Below are 20,774 nucleotides of genomic sequence, written 5' to 3'. Positions count from 1 at the left end.
TCTGATGCTCCTCTGATGCTCCTCTGATGCACCTCTGATGCTCCTCTGATGCTCCTCTGATGCTCCTCTGATGATCCTCTGATGCACCTCTGTTGCACCTCTGATGCACCTCTGATGCTCCTCTGATGCTCCTCTGTTGCTCCTCTGATGCTCCTCTGATGCTCCTCTGATGCTCCTCTGATGCTCCTCTGATGCTCCTCTGATGCTCCTCTGATGCACCTCTGATGCTCCTCTGATGCTCCTCTGATGCTCCTCTGATGCTCCTCTGATGCACCTCTGATGCACCTCTGATGCACCTCTGATGCTCCTGATGCTCCTCTGATGCTCCTCTCATGCTCCTCTGATGCTCCTCTGATGCCCCTCTGATGCACCTCTGATGCTCCTCCGATGCTCCTCTGATGCTCCTCTGATGCTCCTCTGATGCTCCTCTGATGCTCCTCTGATGCTCCTCTGATGCTCCTCTGATGCTCCTCTGATGCTCCTCTGATGCTCCTCTGATGCACCTCTGATGCTCCTCTGATGCTCCTCTGATGCTCCTCTGATGCACCTCTGTTGCACCTCTGATGAACCTCTGATGCTCCTCTGATGCTCCTCTGTTGCTCCTCTGATGCTCCTCTGATGCTCCTCTGATGCTCCTCTGATGCTCCTCTGTTGCTCCTCGGATGCACCTCTGATGCACCTCGGATGCTCCTCTGATGCTCCTCTGATGCTCCTCTGATGCTCCTCTGATGCACCTCTGATGCTCCTCTGATGCTCCTGATGCTCCTCTGATGCTCCTCTAATGCTCCTCTGATGCTCCTCTGATGCTCGTCTGATACTCCTCTGTTGCTCCTCTGATGCTCCTCTGATGCTCCTCTGATGCTCCTCTGATGCTCCTCTGATGCTCCTCTGATGCTCCTCTGATGCACCTCTGATGCACCTCTGATGCTCCTCTGATGCTCCTCTGTTACTCCTCTGATGCTCCTCTGATGCTCCTCTGATGCTCCTCTCATGCTCCTCTGATGCTCCTCTGATGCTCCTCTGATGCTCTTCTGATGCTCCTCTGTTGCTCATCGGATGCACCTCCGATGCTCCTCTGATGCTCCTCTGATGCACCTCTGTTGCACCTCTTATGCACCTCTGATGCTCCTCGGATGCTCCTCTGTTGCTCCTCTGATGCTCCTCTGATGCTCCTCTGATGCTCCTCTGATGCTCCTCTGATGCTCCTCTGATGCTCCTCTGATGCTCCTCTGATGCACCTCTGATGCTCCTCTGATGCTCCTCTGATGCTCCTCTGATGCTCCTCTGATGCACCTCCGTTGCACCTCTGATGCACCTCTGATGCTCCTCTGATGCTCCTCTGTTGCTCCTCTGATGCTCCTCTGATGCACCTCTGATGCTCCTCTGATGCTCCTCTGTTGCTCCTCTGATGCTCCTCTGATGCTCCTCTGATGCTCCTCTGATGCTCCTCTGATGCTCCTCTGATGCTCCTCTGATGCTCCTCTGATGCTCCTCTGATGCTCCTATGATGCTCCTCTGATGCTCCTCTGATGCTCCTCTGTTGCTCCTCGGATGCACCTCCGATGCTCCTCTGATGCTCCTCTGATGCACCTCTGTTGCACCTCTGATGCACCTCTGATGCTCCTCGGATGATCCTCTGTTGCTCCTCTGATGCTCCTCTGATGCTCCTCTGATGCTCCTCTGATGCTCCTCTGATGCTCCTCTGATGCTCCTCTGATGCTCCTCTGATGCACCTCTGATGCTCCTCTGATGCTCCTCTGATGCTCCTCTGATGCTCCTCTGATGCACCTCTGTTGCACCTCTGATGCACCTCTGATGCTCCTCTGATGCTCCTCTGTTGCTCCTCTGATGCTCCTCTGATGCTCCTCTGATGCTCCTCTGATGCTCCTCTGATGCTCCTCTGTTGCTCCTCTGATGCTCCTCTGTTGCTCCTCTGATGCTCCTCTGATTCACCTCTGATGCTCCTCTGATTCACCTCTGATGCTCCTCTGATGCTCCTCTGATGCTCCTCTAATGCTCCTCTGATGCTCCTCTGATGCTCCTCTGATGCTCCTCTGATGCTCCTCTGATGCTCCTCTGATGCTCCTCTGATGCTCTTCTGATACTCCTCTGTTGCTCCTCTGATGCTCCTCTGATGCTCCTCTGATGCTCCTCTGATGCTCCTCTGATGCACCTCTGATGCACCTCTGATGCACCTCTGATGCTCCTCTGATGCTCCTCTGATGCTCCTCTGATGCTCCTCTGATGCTCCTCTGATGCGCCTCTGATGCTCCTCTGACGCTCCTCTGATGCTCCTCTGATGCTCCTCTGATGCTCCTCTGATGCTCCTCTGTTGCTCCTCTGATGCTCCTCTGATTCACCTCTGATGCTCCTCTGATGCACCTCTGATGCTCCTCTGATGCTCCTTTGATGCTCCTCTAATTCTCCTCTGATGCTCCTCTGATGCTCCTCTGATGCTCCTCTGATGCTCCTCTGATGCTCCTCTGATGCTCTTCTGATACTCCTCTGTTGCTCCTCTGATGCTCCTCTGATGCTCCTCTGATGCTCCTCTGATGCACCTCTGATGCTCCTCTGATGCTCCTCTGATGCTCCTCTGATGCTCCTCTGATGCACCTCTGTTGCACCTCTGATGCACCTCTGATGCTCCTCTGATGCTCCTCTGTTGCTCCTCTGATGCTCCTCTGATGCTCCTCTGATGCTCCTCTGATGCTCCTCTGATGCTCCTCTGATGCACCTCTGATGCTCCTCTGATGCTCCTCTGATGCTCCTCTGATGCTCCTCTGATGCACCTCTGATGCACCTCTGATGCTCCTGATGCTCCTCTGATGCTCCTCTAATGCTCCTCTGATGCTCCTCTGATGCTCCTCTGATGCACCTCTGATGCTCCTCTGATGCTCCTCTGATGCTCCTCTGATGCTCCTCTGATGCTCCTCTGATGCTCCTCTGATGCTCCTCTGATGCTCCTCTGATGCTCCTCTGATGCTCCTCTGATGCTCCTCTGATGCACCTCTGATGCTCCTCTGATGCTCCTCTGATGCTCCTCTGATGCACCTCTGTTGCACCTCTGATGAACCTCTGATGCTCCTCTGATGCTCCTCTGTTGCTCCTCTGATGCTCCTCTGATGCTCCTCTGATGCTCCTCTGATGCTCCTCTGTTGCTCCTCGGATGCACCTCTGATGCACCTCGGATGCTCCTCTGATGCTCCTCTGATGCTCCTCTGATGCTCCTCTGATGCACCTCTGATGCTCCTCTGATGCTCCTGATGCTCCTCTGATGCTCCTCTAATGGTCCTCTGATGCTCCTCTGATGCTCGTCTGATACTCCTCTGTTGCTCCTCTGATGCTCCTCTGATGCTCCTCTGATGCTCCTCTGATGCTCCTCTGATGCTCCTCTGATGCACCTCTGATGCTCCTCTGATGCTCCTCTGTTGCTCCTCTGATGCTCCTCTGATGCTCCTCTGATGCTCCTCTGATGCTCCTCTGATGCTCCTCTGATGCTCCTCTGATGCTCCTATGATGCTCCTCTGATGCTCCTCTGATGCTCCTCTGTTGCTCCTCGGATGCACCTCCGATGCTCCTCTGATGCTCCTCTGATGCACCTCTGTTGCACCTCTGATGCACCTCTGATGCTCCTCGGATGCTCCTCTGTTGCTCCTCTGATGCTCCTCTGATGCTCCTCTGATGCTCCTCTGATGTTCCTCTGATGCTCCTCTGATGCTCCTCTGATGCTCCTCTGATGCACCTCTGATGCTCCTCTGATGCTCCTCTGATGCTCCTCTGATGCTCCTCTGATGCACCTCTGTTGCACCTCTGATGCACCTCTGATGCTCCTCTGATGCTCCTCTGTTGCTCCTCTGATGCTCCTCTGATGCTCCTCTGATGCTCCTCTGATGCTCCTCTGTTGCTCCTCTGATGCTCCTCTGTTGCTCCTCTGATGCTCCTCTGATTCACCTCTGATGCTCCTCTGATGCACCTCTGATGCTCCTCTGATGCTCCTCTGATGCTCCTCTAATGCTCCTCTGATGCTCCTCTGATGCTCCTCTGATGCTCCTCTGATGCTCCTCTGATGCTCCTCTGATGCTCTTCTGATACTCCTCTGTTGCTCTGATGCTCCTCTGATGCTCCTCTGATGCTCCTCTGACGCTCCTCTGATGCTCCTCTGACGCTCCTCTGACGCTCCTCTGACGCTCCTCCGATGCTCCTCTGACGCACCTCTGATGCACCTCTGACACACCTCCGATGCTCCTCTGACGCACCTCTGATGCACCTCTGACGCACCTCTGATGCTCCACTGACGCACCTCTGATGCACCTCTGACGCACCTCTGATGCTCCTCTGACGCTCCTCTGATGCTCCTCTGTTGCTCCTCTGATGCTCCTCTGATGCTCCTCTGATGCTCCTCTGATGCTCCTCTGATGCTCCTCTTATGCTCCTCTGATGCTCCTCTGATGCTCCTCTGATGCTCCTCTTATGTTCCACTGATGCTCCTCTGATGCTCCTCTGATGCTCCTCTGATGCTCCACTGATGCTACACTGATCCTCCTCTGATGCTCCTCTGCTGCTCCTCTGATGCTCCTCTGATGCTCCTGTGATGCTCCTCTGATGCTCCTCTGATGCTCCTCTGATGCTCCTCTGATGCTCGTCTGATGCTCCTCTGAGGCTCCCCTGATGCTCCTCTGATGCTCCTCTGATGCTCCTCTGATGCTCCTCTGATGCTCCTGTGATGCTCCTCTGATGCTCCTGTGATCCTCCTCTGATGCTCCACTGCTGCTCCTCTGATGCTCTTCTGATGCTCCTCTGATGCTCCTCTGATGCTCCTCTGAGGCTCATCTGATGCTCCTCTGATTCTCCTGTGATCCTCCACTGATGCTCCTCTGCTGCTCCTCTGATGCTCCTCTGATGCTCCTCTGATGCTCCTCTGATGCTCCTCTGATGCTCCTTTGATGCTCCTCTGATGCTCCTCTGAGGCTCCTCTGAGGCTCCTCTGATGCTACTCTGATGCTCCTCTGATGCTCCTCTGATGCTCCTCTGATGCTCCTCTGATGCTCCTCTGATGCTCCTCTGATGCTCCTGTGATCCTCCTCTGATGCTCCTCTGATGCTCCTCTAATGCTCCTCTGATGCTCCTCTGATGCTCCTCTAATGCTCCTCTGATGCTCCTCTGATGCTCCTCTGATGCTCCTCTGATGCTCCTCTGATTCTCCTCTGATGCTCCTCTGATGCTCCTCTGATGCTCCTCTGAGGCTCCTCTGATGCTCCTCTGAGGCTCCTCTGATGCTCCACTGATGCTCCTCTGATGCTCCTCTGATGCTCCTCTGATGCTCCTCTGATGCTCCTCTGATGCTCCTCTGTTGCTCCTCTGATGCTCCTCTGATGCTCCTCTGATGCTCCTCTGATGCTCCAATGATGCACCTCTGATGCACCTCTGATGCTCCTCTGATGCTCATCTGATCCTCCTCTGATGCTCCGGATGCTCCTCTGATGCTCCTCTGATGCACCTCTGATGCTCCTCTGATGCTCCTCTGATGCTCCTCTGATGCACCTCTGACACACCTCCGATGCTCCTCTGACGCACCTCTGATGCACCTCTGATGCTCCTCTGATGCTCCTCTGATGCTCCTCTGATGCACCTCTGATGCTCCTCTGATGCTCCTCTGATGCTCCTCTGATGCTCCTCTGATGCTCCTCTGATGCTCCTCTGATGCTCTTCTGATACTCCTCTGTTGCTCCTCTGATGCTCCTCTGATGCTCCTCTGATGCTCCTCTGATGCTCCTCTGATGCTCCTCTGATGCTCCTCTGATGCTCCTCTGATGCTCCTGATGCTCCTCTGATGCTCCTCTGATGCTCCTCTGATGCTCCTCTGATGCTCCTCTGATGCTCCTCTGATGCTCCTCTGATGCTCCTGATGCTCCTCTGATGCTCCTCTGATGCTCCTCTGATGCTCCTCTGATGCTCCTCTAATGCTCCTCTGATGCTCCTCTGATGCTCCTCTGATGCACCTCTGATGCTCCTCTGATGCTCCTCTAATGCTCCTCTGATGCTCCTCTGATGCTCCTCTGATGCACCTCTGATGCTCCTCTGATGCACCTCTGATGCTCCTCTGATGCTCCTCTGATTCACCTCTGATGCTCCTCTGATGCACCTCTGATGCTCCTCTGATGCTCCTCTGATGCTCCTCTAATGCTCCTCTGATGCTCCTCTGATGCTCCTCTGATGCTCATCTGATGCTCCTCTGATGCTCCTCTGATGCTCCTCTGATGCTCCTCTGATGCTCCTCTGATGCTCCTCTGATGCACCTCTGATGCACCTCTGATGCACCTCTGATGCTCCTCTGATGCTCCTCTGATGCTCCTCTGATGCTCCTCTGATGCTCCTCTGATGCTCCTCTGATGCGCCTCTGATGCTCCTCTGATGCTCCTCTGATGCTCCTCTGATGCTCCTCTGATGCTCCTCTGATGCTCCTCTGTTGCTCCTCTGATGCTCCTCTGATTCACCTCTGATGCTCCTCTGATGCACCTCTGATGCTCCTCTGATGCTCCTCTGATGCTCCTCTAATGCTCCTCTGATGCTCCTCTGATGCTCCTCTGATGCTCCTCTGATGCTCCTCTGATGCTCCTCTGATGCTCTTCTGATACTCCTCTGTTGCTCCTGTGATGCTCCTCTGATGCTCCTCTGATGCTCCTCTGACGCTCCTCTGATGCTCCTCTGACGCTCCTCTGACGCTCCTCTGACGCTCCTCCGATGCTCCTCTGACGCACCTCTGATGCACCTCTGACACACCTCCGATGCTCCTCTGACGCACCTCTGATGCACCTCTGACGCACCTCTGACGCTCCTCTGACGCACCTCTGATGCACCTCTGACGCACCTCGGATGCTCCTCTGACGCTCCTCTGATGCTCCTCTGTTGCTCCTCTGATGCTCCTCTGATGCTCCTCTGATGCTCCTCTTATGCTCCTCTGATGCTCCTCTGATGCTCCTCTGATGCTCCTCTTATGCTCCACTGATGCTCCTCTGATGCTCCTCTGAATCTCCTCTGATGCTCCACTGATGCTACACTGATGCTCCTCTGATGCTCCTCTGATGCTCCTCTGATGCTCCTCTGATGCTCCTCTGATGCTCCTCTGATGCGCCTCTGATGCTCCTCTGATGCTCCTCTGATGCTCCTCTGATGCTCCTCTGATGCTCCTCTGATGCTCCTCTGTTGCTCCTCTGATGCTCCTCTGATGCTCCTCTGATGCGCCTCTGATGCTCCTCTGATGCTCCTCTGATGCTCCTCTGATGCTCCTCTGATGCTGCTCTGATGCTCCTCTGTTGCTCCTCTGATGCTCCTCTGATTCACCTCTGATGCTCCTCTGATGCACCTCTGATGCTCCTCTGATGCTCCTCTAATGCTCCTCTGATGCTCCTCTGATGCTCCTCTGATGCTCATCTGATGCTCCTCTGATGCTCCTCTGATGCTCCTCTGATGCTCCTCTGATGCTCCTCTGATGCTCCTCTGATGCTCCTCTGATGCACCTCTGATGCACCTCTGATGCACCTCTGATGCTCCTCTGATGCTCCTCTGATGCTCCTCTGATGCTCCTCTGATGCTCCTCTGATGCTCCTCTGATGCGCCTCTGATGCTCCTCTGATGCTCCTCTGATGCTCCTCTGATGCTCCTCTGATGCACCTCTGATGCACCTCTGATGCTCCTCTGATGCTCCTCTGATGCTCCTCTGATGCTCCTCTGATGCTCCTCTGATGCTCCTCTGATGCGCCTCTGATGCTCCTCTGATGCTCCTCTGATGCTCCTCTGATGCTCCTCTGATGCTCCTCTGATGCTCCTCTGTTGCTCCTCTGATGCTCCTCTGATTCACCTCTGATGCTCCTCTGATGCACCTCTGATGCTCCTCTGATGCTCGTCTGATGCTCCTCTAATGCTCCTCTGATGCTCCTCTGATGCTCCTCTGATGCTCCTCTGATGCTCCTCTGATGCTCCTCTGATGCTCCTCTGATGCTCTTCTGATACCTCTCTGTTGCTCCTCTGATGCTCCTCTGATGCTCCTCTGATGCTCCTCTGACGCTCCTCTGATGCTCCTCTGACGCTCCTCTGACGCTCCTCTGACGCTCCTCCGATGCTCCTCTGACGCACCTCTGATGCACCTCTGACACACCTCCGATGCTCCTCTGACGCACCTCTGATGCACCTCTGACGCACCTCTGATGCTCCTCTGACGCACCTCTGATGCACCTCTGACGCACCTCTGATGCTCCTCTGACGCTCCTCTGATGCTCCTCTGTTGCTCCTCTGATGCTCCTCTGATGCTCCTCTGATGCTCCTCTGATGCTCCTCTGATGCTCCTCTTATGCTCCTCTGATGCTCCTCTGATGCTCCTCTGATGCTCCTCTTATGTTCCACTGATGCTCCTCTGATGCTCCTCTGATGCTCCTCTGATGCTCCACTGATGCTACACTGATGCTCCTCTGATGCTCCTCTGATGCTCCTCTGATGCTCCTCTGATGCTCCTTTGATGCTCCTCTGATGCTCCTCTGATGCACCTCTGATGCACCTCTGATGCACCTCTGATGCTCCTCTGATGCTCCTCTGATGCTCCACTGATGCTACACTGATGCTCCTCTGATGCTCCTCTGATGCTCCTCTGATGCTCCTCTGATGCTCCTTTGACGCTCCTCTGATGCTCCTCTGATGCACCTCTGATGCACCTCTGATGCACCTCTGATGCTCCTCTGATGCACCTCTGATGCACCTCTGATGCACCTCTGATGCTCCTCTGATGCTCCTCTGATGCTCCTCTGATGCTCCTCTGATGCTCCTCTGATGCTCCTCTGATGCGCCTCTGATGCTCCTCTGATGCTCCTCTGATGCTCCTCTGATGCTCCTCTGATGCTCCTCTGATGCTCCTCTGTTGCTCCACTGATGCTCCTCTGATTCACCTCTGATGCTCCTCTGATGCTCCTCTGATGCTCCTCTGATGCTCCTCTGATGCACCTCTGATGCACCTCTGATGCACCTCTGATGCTCCTCTGATGCTCCTCTGATGCTCCTCTGATGCTCCTCTGATGCTCCTCTGATGCTCCTCTGATGCGCCTCTGATGCTCCTCTGATGCTCCTCTGATGCTCCTCTGATGCTCCTCTGATGCACCTCTGATGCACCTCTGATGCACCTCTGATGCTCCTCTGATGCTCCTCTGATGCTCCTCTGATGCTCCTCTGATGCTCCTCTGATGCTCCTCTGATGCGCCTCTGATGCTCCTCTGATGCTCCTCTGATGCTCCTCTGATGCTCCTCTGATGCTCCTCTGATGCTCCTCTGTTGCTCCTCTGATGCTCCTCTGATTCACCTCTGATGCTCCTCTGATGCACCTCTGATGCTCCTCTGATGCTCGTCTGATGCTCCTCTAATGCTCCTCTGATGCTCCTCTGATGCTCCTCTGATGCTCCTCTGATGCTCCTCTGATGCTCCTCTGATGCTCCTCTGATGCTCTTCTGATACCTCTCTGTTGCTCCTCTGATGCTCCTCTGATGCTCCTCTGATGCTCCTCTGACGCTCCTCTGATGCTCCTCTGACGCTCCTCTGACGCTCCTCTGACGCTCCTCCGATGCTCCTCTGACGCACCTCTGATGCACCTCTGACACACCTCCGATGCTCCTCTGACGCACCTCTGATGCACCTCTGACGCACCTCTGATGCTCCTCTGACGCACCTCTGATGCACCTCTGACGCACCTCTGATGCTCCTCTGACGCTCCTCTGATGCTCCTCTGTTGCTCCTCTGATGCTCCTCTGATGCTCCTCTGATGCTCCTCTGATGCTCCTCTGATGCTCCTCTTATGCTCCTCTGATGCTCCTCTGATGCTCCTCTGATGCTCCTCTTATGTTCCACTGATGCTCCTCTGATGCTCCTCTGATGCTCCTCTGATGCTCCACTGATGCTACACTGATGCTCCTCTGATGCTCCTCTGATGCTCCTCTGATGCTCCTCTGATGCTCCTTTGATGCTCCTCTGATGCTCCTCTGATGCACCTCTGATGCACCTCTGATGCACCTCTGATGCTCCTCTGATGCTCCTCTGATGCTCCTCTGATGCTCCTCTGATGCTCCTCTGATGCTCCTCTGATGCGCCTCTGATGCTCCTCTGATGCTCCTCTGATGCTCCTCTGATGCTCCTCTGATGCTCCTCTGATGCTCCTCTGTTGCTCCACTGATGCTCCTCTGATTCACCTCTGATGCTCCTCTGATGCTCCTCTGATGCTCCTCTAATGCTCCTCTGATGCTCCTCTAATGCTCCTCTGATGCTCCACTGATGCTACACTGATGCTCATCTGATGCTCCTCTGATGCTCCTCTGATGCTCCTCTGATGCTCCTCTGATGCTCCTCTGATGCTCCTCTGATGCTCCTCTGATGCACCTCTGATGCACCTCTGATGCTCCTCTGATGCTCCTCTGATGCTCCTCTGATGCTCCTCTGATGCTCCTCTGATGCTCCTCTGATGCGCCTCTGATGCTCCTCTGATGCTCCTCTGATGCTCCTCTGATGCTCCTCTGATGCTCCTCTGATGCTCCTCTGTTGCTCCTCTGATGCTCCTCTGATTCACCTCTGATGCTCCTCTGATGCACCTCTGATGCTCCTCTGATGCTCCTCTGATGCTCCTCTAATTCTCCTCTGATGCTCCTCTGATGCTCCTCTGATGCTCCTCTGATGCTCCTCTGATGCTCCTCTGATGCTCTTCTGATACTCCTCTGTTGCTCCTCTGATGCTCCTCTGATGCTCCTCTGATGCTCCTCTGATGCTCCTCTGATGCTCCTCTGATGCTACTCTGATGCTCCTCTGATGCACCTCTGATGCACCTCTGATGCTCCTCTGATGCTCATCTGATGCTCCTGATGCTCCTCTGATGCTCCTCTGATGCACCTCTGATGCTCCTCTGATGCTCCTCTGATGCTCCTCTGATGCTCCTCTGATGCTCCTCTGATGCTCCTCTGTTGCTCCTCTGATGCTCCTCTGATGCTCCTCTGATGCTCCTCTGATGCTCCTCTGATGCTCCTCTGATGCTCCTCTGTTGCTCCTCTGATGCTCCTCTGATGCTCCTCTGATGCTCCTCTGATGCACCTCTGATGCTCCTCTGATGCTCCTCTGATGCTCCTCTGATGCTCCTCTGATGCACCTCTGTTGCACCTCTGATGCACCTCTGATGCTCCTCTGATGCTCCTCTGTTGCTCCTCTGATGCTCCTCTGATGCTCCTCTGATGCTCCTCTGATGCTCCTCTGATGCTCCTCTGATGCTCCTCTGATGCACCTCTGATGCTCCTCTGATGCTCCTCTGATGCTCCTCTGATGCTCCTCTGATGCACCTCTGATGCACCTCTGATGCTCCTGATGCTCCTCTGATGCTCCTCTAATGCTCCTCTGATGCTCCTCTGATGCTCCTCTGATGCACCTCTGATGCTCCTCTGATGCTCCTCTGATGCTCCTCTGATGCTCCTCTGATGCTCCTCTAATGCTCCTCTGATGCTCCTCTGATGCTCCTCTGATGCTCCTCTGATGCTCCTCTGATGCTCCTCTGATGCACCTCTGTTGCACCTCTGATGCTCCTCTGATGCTCCTCTGTTGCTCCTCTGATGCTCCTCTGATGCTCCTCTGATGCTCCTCTGATGCTCCTCTGTTGCTCCTCGGATGCACCTCTGATGCACCTCGGATGCTCCTCTGATGCTCCTCTGATGCTCCTCTGATGCTCCTCTGATGCACCTCTGATGCTCCTCTGATGCTCCTCTGATGCTCCTGATGCTCCTCTGATGCTCCTCTAATGCTCCTCTGATGCTCGTCTGATACTCCTCTGTTGCTCCTCTGATGCTCCTCTGATGCTCCTCTGATGCTCCTCTGATGTTCCTCTGATGCTCCTCTGATGCTCCTCTGATGCACCTCTGATGCACCTCTGATGCTCCTCTGATGCTCCTCTGTTGCTCCTCTGATGCTCCTCTGATGCTCCTCTGATGCTCCTCTGATGCTCCTCTGATGCTCCTCTGATGCTCCTCTGATGCTCCTCTGATGCTCCTCTGATGCTCCTCTGATGCTCCTCTGTTGCTCCTCGGATGCACCTCCGATGCTCCTCCGATGCTCCTCTGATGCACCTCTGTTGCACCTCTGATGCACCTCTGATGCACCTCTGATGCTCCTCGGATGCTCCTCTGTTGCTCCTCTGATGCTCCTCTGATGCTCCTCTGATGCTCCTCTGATGCTCCTCTGATGCTCCTCTGATGCTCCTCTGATGCACCTCTGTTGCACCTCTGATGCACCTCTGATGCTCTTCTGATGCTCCTCTGTTGCTCCTCTGATGCTCCTCTGATGCTCCTCTGATGCTCCTCTGATGCTCCTCTGATGCTCCTCTGATGCTCCTCTGATGCACCTCTGATGCTCCTCTGATGCTCCTCTGATGCTCCTCTGATGCTCCTCTGATGCACCTCTGATGCACCTCTGATGCTCCTGATGCTCCTCTGATGCTCCTCTAATGCTCCTCTGATGCTCCTCTGATGCTCCTCTGATGCTCCTCTGATGCTCCTCTGATGCTCCTCTGATGCTCCTCTGATACTCCTCTGTTGCTCCTCTGATGCTCCTCTGATGCTCCCCTGATGCTCCTCTGATGCTCCTCTGATGCTCCTCTGATGCTCCTCTGATGCACCTCTGATGCACCTCTGATGCTCCTCTGATGCTCCTCTGTTGCTCCTCTGATGCTCCTCTGATGCTCCTCTGATGCTCCTCTGATGCTCCTCTGATGCTCCTCTGATGCTCCTCTGATGCTCCTCTGATGCTCCTATGATGCTCCTCTGATGCACCTCTGATGCTCCTCTGTTGCTCCTTGGATGCACCTCTGATGCTCCTCGGATGCTCCTCTGATGCTCCTCTGATGCACCTCTGATGCTCCTCTGATGCTCCTCTGATGCTCCTCTGATGCTCCTCTGATGCTCCTCTGATGCTCCTCTGATGCTCCTGATGCTCCTCTAATGCTCCTCTGATGCTCCTCTGATGCTCCTCTGATGCTCCTCTGATGCTCCTCTGTTGCTCCTCTGATGCTCCTCTGATGCTCCTCTGATGCTCCTCTGATGCTCCTCTGATGCTCCTCTGATGCTCTTCTGATACTCCTCTGTTTCTCCTCTGATGCTCCTCTGATGCTCCTCTGATGCTCCTCTGATGCTCCTCTGATGCTCCTCTGATGCTCCTCTGATGCTCCTCTGATGCACCTCTGATGCACCTCTGATGCTCCTCTGATGCTCATCTGATGCTCCTCTGATGCTAGGGATGCTCCTCTGATGCTCCTCTGATGCTCCTCTGATGCTCCTCTGATGCTCCTCTGATGCTCCTCTGATGCTCCTCTGACGCACCTCTGATGCACCTCTGATGCTCCTCTGATGCTCCTCTGATGCTCCTCTGATGCACCTCTGATGCTCCTCTGATGCTCCTCTGATGCTCCTCTGATGCTCCTCTGATGCTCCTCTGATGCACCTCTGATGCACCTCTGATGCTCCACTGATGCTCCTCTGATGCTCCTCTGATGCTCCTCTGATGCTCCTCTGATGCACCTCTGATGCTCCTCTGATGCACCTCTGATGCTCTTCTGATGCTCCTCTGATGCTCCTCTGATGCTCCTCTGATGCTCCTCTGACGCTCCTCTGATGCTCCTCTGATGCACCTCTGATGCACCTCTGACGCTACTCCGATGCTCCTCTGATGCTCCTCTGACGCTCCTCTGACCCTCCTCTGACGCTCCTCCGATGCTCCTCTGACGCACCTCTGATGCACCTCTGACACACCTCCGATGCTCCTCTGACGCACCTCTGATGCACCTCTGACGCACCTCTGATGCTCCTCTGACGCACCTCTGATGCACCTCTGATGCACCTCTGATGCTCCTCTGACGCTCCTCTGATGCTCCTCTGTTGCTCCTCTGATGCTCCTCTGATGCTCCTCTGATGCTCCTCTGATGCTCCTCTGATGCTCCTCTTATGCTCCTCTGATGCTCCTCTGATGCTCCTCTGATGCTCCTCTTATGCTCCACTGATGCTCCTCTGATGCTCCTCTGATGCTCCTCTGATGCTCCACTGATGCTACACTGATGCTCCTCTGATGCTCCTCTGTTGCTCCTCTGATGCTCCTCTGATGCTCCTCTGATGCTCCTCTGATGCTCCTCTGATGCTCCTCTGATGCTCCTCTGATGCTCCTCTGATGCACCTCTGATGCACCTCTGATGCTCCTCTGATGCTCATCTGATGCTCCTCTGATGCTCCTGATGCTCCTCTGATGCTCCTCTGATGCACCTCTGATGCTCCTCTGATGCTCCTCTGATGCTCCTCTGATACTCCTCTGATGCTCCTCTGATGCTCCTCTGATGCTCCTGATGCTCCTCTGATGCTCCTCTGATGCTCCTCTGATGCTCCTCTGATGCTCCTCTGATGCTCCTCTGATGCTCCTCTGATGCTCCTCTGATGCTCCTCTGATGCGCCTCTGATGCTCCTCTGATGCTCCTCTGATGCTCCTCTGATGCTCCTCTGATGCTCCTGATGCTCCTCTGATGCTCCTCTGATGCTCCTCTGATGCTCCTCTGATGCTCCTCTGATGCTCCTCTGATGCTCCTCTGATGCTCCTCTGATGCTCCTCTGATGCGCCTCTGATGCTCCTCTGATGCTCCTCTGATGCTCCTCTGATGCTCCTCTGATGCTCCTCTGATGCTCTTCTGATACTCCTCTGTTGCTCCTCTGATGCTCCTCTGATGCTCCTCTGATGCTCCTCTGATGCTCCTCTGATGCTCCTCTGATGCTCCTCTGATGCTCCTCTGATGCACCTCTGATGCACCTCTGATGCTCCTCTGATGCTCATCTGATGCTCCTCTGATGCTCCGGATGCTCCTCTGATGCTCCTCTGATGCTCCTCTGATGCTCCTCTGATGCTCCTCTGATGCTCCTCTGATGCTCCTCTGACGCACCTCTGATGCACCTCTGATGCTCCTCTGATGCTCCTCTGATGCTCCTCTGATGCACCTCTGATGCTCCTCTGATGCTCCTCTGATGCTCCTCTGATGCTCCTCTGATGCTCCTCTGATGCACCTCTGATGCACCTCTGATGCTCCTCTGATGCTCCTCTGATGCTCCTCTGATGCTCCTCTGATGCTCCTCTGATGCACCTCTGATGCTCCTCTGATGCACCTCTGATGCTCTTCTGATGCTCCTCTGATGCTCCTCTGATGCTCCTCTGATGCTCCTCTGATGCTCCTCTGATGCTCCTCTGATGCACCTCTGATGCACCTCTGACGCTCCTCCGATGCTCCTCTGATGCTCCTCTGATGCTCCTCTGACCCTCCTCTGACGCTCCTCCGATGCTCCTCTGACGCACCTCTGATGCACCTCTGACACACCTACGATGCTCCTCTGACGCACCTCTGATGCACCTCTGACGCACCTCTGATGCTCCTCTGACGCACCTCTGATGCACCTCTGACGCACCTCTGATGCTCCTCTGACGCTCCTCTGATGCTCCTCTGTTGCTCCTCTGATGCTCCTCTGATGCTCCTCTGATGCTCCTCTGATGCTCCTCTGATGCTCCTCTTATGCTCCTCTGATGCTCCTCTGATGCTCCTCTGATGCTCCTCTTATGCTCCACTGATGCTCCTCTGATGCTCCTCTGATGCTCCTCTGATGCTCCACTGATGCTACACTGATGCTCCTCTGATGCTCCTCTGATGCTCCTCTGATGCTCCTCTGATGCTCCTCTGATGCTCCTCTGAAGCTCCTCTGATGCACCTCTGATGCACCTCTGATGCACCTCTGATGCTCCTCTGATGCTCCTCTGATGCTCCTCTGATGCTCCTCTGATGCTCCTCTGATGCTCCTCTGATGCGCCTCTGATGCTCCTCTGATGCTCCTCTGATGCTCCTCTGATGCTCCTCTGATGCTCCTCTGATGCTCCTCTGTTGCTCCTCTGATGCTCCTCTGATTCACCTCTGATGCTCCTCTGATGCACCTCTGATGCTCCTCTGATGCTCCTCTAATGCTCCTCTGATGCTCCTCTGATGCTCCTCTGATGCTCATCTGATGCTCCTCTGATGCTCCTCTGATGCTCCTCTGATGCTCCTCTGATGCTCCTCTGATGCTCCTCTGATGCTCCTCTGATGCACCTCTGATGCACCTCTGATGCACCTCTGATGCTCCTCTGATGCTCCTCTGATGCTCCTCTGATGCTCCTCTGATGCTCCTCTGATGGTCCTCTGATGCGCCTCTGATGCTCCTCTGATGCTCCTCTGATGCTCCTCTGATGCTCCTCTGATGCTCCTCGGATGCTCCTCTGTTGCTCCTCTGATGCTCCTCTGATTCACCTCTGATGCTCCTCTGATGCACCTCTGATGCTCCTCTGATGCTCCTCTGATGCTCCTCTAATGCTCCTCTGATGCTCCTCTGATGCTCCTCTGATGCTCCTCTGATGCTCCTCTGATGCTCCTCTGATGCTCTTCTGATACTCCTCTGTTGCTCCTCTGATGCTCCTCTGATGCTCCTCTGATGCTCCTCTGACGCTCCTCTGACGCTCGTCTGACGCTCCTCCGATGCTCCTCTGACGCACCTCTGATGCACCTCTGACACACCTCCGATGCTCCTCTGACGCACCTCTGATGCACCTCTGACGCACCTCTGATGCTCCTCTGACGCACCTCTGATGCACCTCTGACGCACCTCTGATGCTCCTCTGACGCTCCTCTGATGCTCCTCTGTTGCTCCTCTGATTCTCCTCTGATGCTCCTCTGATGCTCCTCTGATGCTCCTCTGATGCTCCTCTTATGCTCCTCTGATGCTCCTCTGATGCTCCTCTGATGCTCCTCTTATGTTCCACTGATGCTCCTCTGATGCTCCTCTGATGCTCCTCTGATGCTCCACTGATGCTACACTGATGCTCCTCTGATGCTCCTCTGATGCTCCTCTGATGCTCCTCTGATGCTCCTTTGATGCTCCTCTGATGCTCCTCTGATGCACCTCTGATGCACCTCTGATGCACCTCTGATGCTCCTCTGATGCTCCTCTGATGCTCCTCTGATGCTCCTCTGATGCTCCTCTGATGCTCCTCTAATGCGCCTCTGATGCTCCTCTGATGCTCCTCTGATGCTCCTCTGATGCTCCTCTGATGCTCCTCTGATGCTCCTCTGTTGCTCCACTGATGCTCCTCTGATTCACCTCTGATGCTCCTCTGATGCACCTCTGATGCTCCTCTGATGCTCCTCTGATGCTCCTCTAATGCTCCTCTGATGCTCCTCTGATGCTCCTCTGATGCTCATCTGATGCTCCTCTGATGCTCCTCTGATGCTCCTCTGATGCTCCTCTGATGCTCCTCTGATGCTCCTCTGATGCTCCTCTGATGCTCCTCTGATGCTCCTCTGATGCTCCTCTGATGCTCCTCTGATGCTCCTCTGATGCGCCTCTGATGCTCCTCTGATGCTCCTCTGATGCTCCTCTGATGCTCCTCTGATGCTCCTCTGATGCTCCTCTGTTGCTCCTCTGATGCTCCTCTGATTCACCTCTGATGCTCCTCTGATGCACCTCTGATGCTCCTCTGATGCTCCTCTGATGCTCCTCTAATTCTCCTCTGATGCTCCTCTGATGCTCCTCTGATGCTCCTCTGATGCTCCTCTGATGCTCCTCTGATGCTCTTCTGATACTCCTCTGTTGCTCCTCTGATGCTCCTCTGATGCTCCTCTGATGCTCCTCTGATGCTCCTCTGATGCTCCTCTGATGCTACTCTGATGCTCCTCTGATGCACCTCTGATGCACCTCTGATGCTCCTCTGATGCTCATCTGACGCTCCTCTGATGCTCCTGATGCTCCTCTGATGCTCCTCTGATGCACCTCTGATGCACCTCTGATGCTCCTCTGATGCTCCTCTGATGCTCCTCTGATGCTCCTCTGATGCTCCTCTGTTGCTCCTCTGATGCTCCTCTGATGCTCCTCTGATGCTCCTCTGATGCTCCTCTGATGCTCCTCTGATGCTCCTCTGTTGCTCCTCTGATGCTCCTCTGATGCTCCTCTGATGCTCCTCTGATGCACCTCTGATGCTCCTCTGATGCTCCTCTGATGCTCCTCTGATGCTCCTCTGATGCACCTCTGTTGCACCTCTGATGCACCTCTGATGCTCCTCTGATGCTCCTCTGTTGCTCCTCTGATGCTCCTCTGATGCTCCTCTGATGCTCCTCTGATGCTCCTCTGATGCTCCTCTGATGCTCCTCTGATGCACCTCTGATGCTCCTCTGATGCTCCTCTGATGCTCCTCTGATGCTCCTCTGATGCACCTCTGATGCACCTCTGATGCTCCTGATGCTCCTCTGATGCTCCTCTAATGCTCCTCTGATGCTCCTCTGATGCTCCTCTGATGCACCTCTGATGCTCCTCTGATGCACCTCTGATGCTCCTGATGCTCCTCTGATGCTCCTCTAATGCTCCTCTGATGCTCCTCTGATGCTCCTCTGATGCTCCTCTGATGCTCCTCTGATGCTCCTCTGATGCTCCTCTGATGCTCCTCTGATGCTCCTCTGATGCACCTCTGATGCTCCTCTGATGCTCCTCTGATGCTCCTCTGATGCTCCTCTGATGCTCCTCTAATGCTCCTCTGATGCTCGTCTGATACTCCTCTGTTGCTCCTCTGATGCTCCTCTGATGCTCCTCTGATGCTCCTCTGATGCTCCTCTGATGCTCCTCTGATGCTCCTCTGATGCACCTCTGATGCACCTCTGATGCTCCTCTGATGCTCCTCTGTTGCTCCTCTGATGCTCCTCTGATGCTCCTCTGATGCTCCTCTGATGCTCCTCTGATGCTCCTCTGATGCTCCTCTGATGCTCCTCTGATGCTCCTCTGATGCTCCTCTGTTGCTCCTCGGATGCACCTCCGATGCTCCTCCGATGCTCCTCTGATGCACATCTGTTGCACCTCTGATGCACCTCTGATGCACCTCTGATGCTCCTCGGATGCTCCTCTGTTGCTCCTCTGATGCTCCTCTGATGCTCCTCTGATGCTCCTCTGATGCTCCTCTGATGCACCTCTGATGCTCCTCTGATGCACCTCTGATGCTCCTCTGATGCTCCTCTGATGCTCCTCTGATGCTCCTCTGATGCACCTCTGTTGCACCTCTGATGCACCTCTGATGCTCTTCTGATGCTCCTCTGTTGCTCCTCTGATGCTCCTCTGATGCTCCTCTGATGCTCCTCTGATGCTCCTCTGATGCTCCTCTGATGCTCCTCTGATGCACCTCTGATGCTCCTCTGATGCTCCTCTGATGCTCCTCTGATGCTCCTCTGATGCACCTCTGATGCACCTCTGATGCTCCTGATGCTCCTCTGATGCTCCTCTAATGCTCCTCTGATGCTCCTCTGATGCTCCTCTGATGCTCCTCTGATGCTCCTCTGATGCTCCTCTGATGCTCCTCTGATACTCCTCTGTTGCTCCTCTGATGCTCCTCTGATGCTCCCCTGATGCTCCTCTGATGCTCCTCTGATGCTCCTCTGATGCTCCTCTGATGCACCTCTGATGCACCTCTGATGCTCCTCTGATGCTCCTCTGTTGCTCCTCTGATGCTCCTCTGATGCTCCTCTGATGCTCCTCTGATGCTCCTCTGATGCTCCTCTGATGCTCCTCTGATGCTCCTCTGATGCTCCTATGATGCTCCTCTGATGCACCTCTGATGCTCCTCTGTTGCTCCTCGGATGCACCTCTGATGCTCCTCGGATGCTCCTCTGATGCTCCTCTGATGCACCTCTGATGCTCCTCTGATGCTCCTCTGATGCTCCTCTGATGCTCCTCTGATGCTCCTCTGATGCTCCTCTGATGCTCCTGATGCTCCTCTAATGCTCCTCTGATGCTCCTCTGATGCTCCTCTGATGCTCCTCTGATGCTCCTCTGTTGCTCCTCTGATGCTCCTCTGATGCTCCTCTGATGCTCCTCTGATGCTCCTCTGATGCTCCTCTGATGCTCTTCTGATACTCCTCTGTTGCTCCTCTGATGCTCCTCTGATGCTCCTCTGATGCTCCTCTGATGCTCCTCTGATGCTCCTCTGATGCTCCTCTGATGCTCCTCTGATGCACCTCTGATGCACCTCTGATGCTCCTCTGATGCTCATCTGATGCTCCTCTGATGCTCCGGATGCTCCTCTGATGCTCCTCTGATGCTCCTCTGATGCTCCTCTGATGCTCCTCTGATGCTCCTCTGATGCTCCTCTGACGCACCTCTGATGCACCTCTGATGCTCCTCTGATGCTCCTCTGATGCTCCTCTGATGCACCTCAGATGCTCCTCTGATGCTCCTCTGATGCTCCTCTGATGCTCCTCTGATGCTCCTCTGATGCACCTCTGATGCACCTCTGATGCTCCACTGATGCTCCTCTGATGCTCCTCTGATGCTCCTCTGATGCTCCTCTGATGCACCTCTGATGCTCCTCTGATGCACCTCTGATGCTCTTCTGATGCTCCTCTGATGCTCCTCTGATGCTCCTCTGATGCTCCTCTGACGCTCCTCTGATGCTCCTCTGATGCACCTCTGATGCACCTCTGACGCTCCTCCGATGCTCCTCTGATGCTCCTCTGACGCTCCTCTGACCCTCCTCTGACGCTCCTCCGATGCTCCTCTGACGCACCTCTGATGCACCTCTGACACACCTCCGATGCTCCTCTGACGCACCTCTGATGCACCTCTGACGCACCTCTGATGCTCCTCTGACGCACCTCTGATGCACCTCTGACGCACCTCTGATGCTCC

The sequence above is a fragment of the Narcine bancroftii genome, chromosome 1, assembly GCF_036971445.1.
Source record: "Narcine bancroftii isolate sNarBan1 chromosome 1, sNarBan1.hap1, whole genome shotgun sequence".
NCBI lineage: Eukaryota > Metazoa > Chordata > Chondrichthyes > Torpediniformes > Narcinidae > Narcine > Narcine bancroftii.
Note: the sequence above shows the minus strand (reverse complement) of the source record.